Raw genomic sequence first — 3,924 nt, 5'->3', positions numbered from 1 at the left:
ACAAGACTCTGAGGACTCAAGGAAGACTCATGTTCCAGCTGTGCTCAGAGGCCTGGCCTCTCCCACACCATCCTTCCTTCCTCCTCCTCTTTCTTCCTCTCTGTCCCTTTGTCTCCCTGCCTCTTGCAGTGAAAGGACTCCCTTGACAAGAGTATCAGGATTCAGGGTCTGTGTCCTGGGAAATTATAGGATCTTCTCCCCTTTCTCTTTTTAAGGATTACACATTCAGAGTGGGCTGGCTCCCAGGGTCTGCCCAGCTGCCACATGGCTGGAGGATGCAGAGGTTTCTGGGCTTGGCCACCCAGGGGAGGGTGGGCAGGTCACCAAGTGGAAGCTTCCAGGACTGCTCTCCCTTCTTTTGACATCCAGAGACTGCCCCTCCCCCATTCTGAGATCCCTGGCCCTCCTTGCGGGGTGGGAGTTGGGGGTGCAGTTCAGGTCTACCCTCCCTGGTCAGGCATCTGGCCACCAAGTCTCCTTCCACTCCAGGGACAACTACAGGAAGAAGGAAAAATGGGAGACACCAGGTTATTTGTGATCTGATGACTCTTGTTTAGAAAAAGAAACATTTTGCAATGCATACATATAGCAAATCATTATGCTATTTATCTTAAACTCATACCACATTACATGTTAATTACATCTCAATAAAACTGGATTAAAAAGAAAGAGAAGCAGGCCAAGGGGGTAGATGAGATTAGGAGACCAGCAGAGGGGAGAGAGTGAAGAAACGAGGGTCTCTGTAAATTCCCTGTGCCTGTGGGCTCTGGGTTCTGGCCACCAAGAATGCAATGGAGCCAACAAGACTCTGAGGATGTAGCCTGAAACAGGTCTTCTTTAGAAAACTGGAAAGGGTCAAGGGTCATCGGACTGTCGCAGTGGGTAGAGCATTCGACTCTCAATCTCGGGGTCATGAGTTCAAACCTCGTGTTGGGCATGGAGCCTACTTTTAAAAAGAAAGAAAGAAAGAAAATTAGAAAATGAAAATAGTGACTCTGGGGTGCAGGAGACTGAGCTCCTCCATCATCAGCAACATTTTGCTGGTCTTCTCTACTGATAATCAGAGCAAGTCATCCCTCAGTGTAAAAGTGCACTTTTGTCCCCTAATTTGAAAGGCTTGGAAATGTGACTTCGTTTTGGCCATTCCCGCCACTCATGGCCACTGGAGGTTGTGGGCGCATAGCCTACTGGAGGCTTAGGCAAAGCCCTTCTCTTACAGGTGGGAAAATGATGGCTGAGGGGTCACAACGTCCCAAGTTCACACGGGGGCTTTCGTGGTGGAACCCATTCCAGAACTCAGGCCCTGACTCAGCTTTCCTTCCCCCAACTGCTCCTCTCACCCCTCCATGCCAGAGTGGGGTGGAGGAGGGGAGGGTGAAGGGTTGGGGGGGGTGGTTTAGGGGAGTGGGGTAGGTGGGGGATGCTGGCCAACTCAGTGAGGGCAAAGTGATTTAAACAAACAAATAAAACAGACTAAGAACAAAAGGTGAATTGGTAGTAGGCTGTGGGTGTGGAGTTGGAGTGGCTTCTGAGCTCTTGGGGCTGAGGCTGGGGGTAGAAACAGATCACTTTTGGCCTTTGAGGGGCTCTTAAATGCCAGCCACTGTCAGCCTTCCCCTGTCTTCCAGGCCAGGGCTGCTGGGACACTTGGTATTTTCCAGGACACAATCTTGAGCACCTTAAAAGAGGATCTAAAGGGAACTGGGATCAGTGTCTGGCTCAGATTTCCTTACTCTGAGCCGGACACAGTCTTAGGAAACTGCCCACACTGCACAGTCCTGTCATTCAGATGAAACCTAAAACCCAAGGCCGGGGGAGTCACACGTGGTCACCAAGGACACCCCAGCCTGGGGCTAAGCCAAGGGCATTCGCCTGGGCAGCTCGGGGACTGCTCTGCTGCTGGGATCAGCCCATTCCTCAGACCCGCAGCACCACCACACCCATTCCCTCTCAAGACCCTTCGCCGGTCCCCCTCCGGTCACAAAATTCCCTGCGCTTACCTTGGGGCTCGCTCTGCTGTGGCAACAGCATGCAACTTCCCAGGGTTATGAGAAATAACTTTCCTAAAGAGTGTCACCAGCTGCAGACGCCCCTGTCATAAACTGTCCCCGCTCTAAGCCGCCTAGGGCTTTTATCTCCTCCCTCTTAGCTACTCATTACCCAGCTTAATTAGGCCAGGAAATGCTCACGCAGAGGACACTCTCGGCGGGAGGCAAGGCTGGAGGAGAGATTCTCGGCAGCTCCACTTCCTGAGGCTGGAGCTGGGGGCTGGGGAGGGCCCGGAGGAGGGCTGTGGAGATGGCAGGGCTGTGTCCTCCCGAGAGCAGCTGCTGGGAAAGAGGCAGAGATGTGCACATTTGCTCCCCCGGCCCTCCAGGGAGCTGAGGGTTGCACTTGTTTACGGAGCAGCACGGGATCTGAAAGCTTGCAAGTGCCTCCCCGCCTCTCAGTGAGCCAGCCACCCTCCCCCCAATGACCACGTAGAGTGTTTCAGCCCAGTCCCCATCAGAGTTAGACCGAGCCCGACACTGCCTCCGTGTTCGGCCAACCCCTGACCTTCACCCTAAACCTCTTAGGTCCGTCATTGGGGTGGCCGGGTAGGCCTCCCCAGGAAGATAACGCCAAGGCTCTTGGGAGCTGGAGCCCAGGAACAAGTCAGACTTTCTGCCACAGTGGTGGGTGAGGGGTAGGTGACAGTGTCTAGGGGTTACCACATGGGACTGACAGTCTCAAGTCCAGCCTTATGTCCTCTGGAATTCTGTGACCTTGAATAAACTGTTTCATCTTTCTGAGCCTCTGTTTCCTGAGCCACACAGACCCAGAGTACTGTCGACCCTTTGCGAGGCTGAGACCATCTACTACAACCTCATGGCAGAAACAGGCAAACGGTCAGGAAGAAGGAGCTGGCGTTCCCCATGTCAAGACTGCAGCCAGGGGGCTTTGTCTTCCATCCAGGAGAGGAAGTCTGCAGCCATTGACTCCCCAGCCCTGCTTTTCTTTAAGGGAAACTTTAAAAAATGGGGAAACTAATATTAGATCTCCTCTGATCTGCTGGGGCCGTTCATGCTTACATTCTCTCACTTAATTATTAAGTTACCTGTTGGGGCTTCCGCATACAAGTGAGTGACCTGAAGCTCAGAGAGGGCCAGTAACAGCTAGCAAATGGCAGAGCAGATCATGGGCGATAGGATCTGGGAAGTCTGAGGCTGCTATAGGGCCTGGAAATGTCAGAAGGCCACCAGCCTACAGTGAGGAGGGTGACCTGAATCCCAGTCCCAGCAGTGGGATCATCACTCTCCAAGAGGGGATTTTGAAGGCTTAGAGTGAGATTGTCCTGCCAGAATGTGTCTGTCTGGGGAGGCTCTCCTGTCCTGCAGAAAACACCCACCCCTGACCTTTAAGCTCTGGAGCCATCTGGTTCAACAGTCCCTGGTTTATGGTTTTGTGCCTTGCTGCTTCCATGGAATCGGTGTTTTCTGAGAAAATGTGCATTTCTTGACCCGTGACCTCATTTCCCTCACCTGGAGGAAGACACTATGATCTCAGCTCTCAGATGCCCAATAGCACTGAGATGAGAAGGTTCACAAATAGCTTTGAAAAGTGCTTCCCATTCCACCAAGAAAAAATAACAATGTTCCACAGTAGAGATGGGGTGGGGGCTGCTGAGGAGGAAGGGGACCCTCCAATTCTATCCAGAGGAGGGCAGCAGTCTATTTACCCAGGGAACACCCAGCGATCCAGGTTCTCTCCCAGGTCCCCAAGGGAATCTTTGTCTGCTTTTGACACCCCCAAGGAAATGCACCCCTGCCTCCCCAAACTCCTGTCCATTGGTTTGGGGGATCCACCGTTTCAGGGGTCCATGATTGAGGGACTTGACTTGGGACTGAACCACTGAAGTGGTTCTCACTTGCAATCCATCAACTC

At 52.8% G+C, this 3,924-nt stretch overlaps 1 long non-coding RNA gene across 1 annotated transcript; it reads right to left on the bottom strand.

Annotated features, from left to right (window-relative positions):
* Positions 1–584: 584 nt before the first annotated feature.
* On the bottom strand, positions 585–2,127 carry LOC131839909 (uncharacterized). Its single transcript, XR_009357071.1, has 2 exons — positions 2,001–2,127; positions 585–946 (listed from the first exon to the last, which is right to left on the bottom strand). It is a non-coding gene; the product is annotated as an uncharacterized LOC131839909 (long non-coding RNA).
* Between the last annotated feature and the right edge of the window lie 1,797 nt (positions 2,128–3,924).

The sequence above is a fragment of the Mustela lutreola genome, chromosome 8, assembly GCF_030435805.1.
Source record: "Mustela lutreola isolate mMusLut2 chromosome 8, mMusLut2.pri, whole genome shotgun sequence".
In the NCBI taxonomy this organism is placed as follows: Eukaryota; Metazoa; Chordata; class Mammalia; order Carnivora; family Mustelidae; genus Mustela; species Mustela lutreola.
Note: the sequence above shows the minus strand (reverse complement) of the source record. Positions and strands in the feature narration are given on the sequence as shown.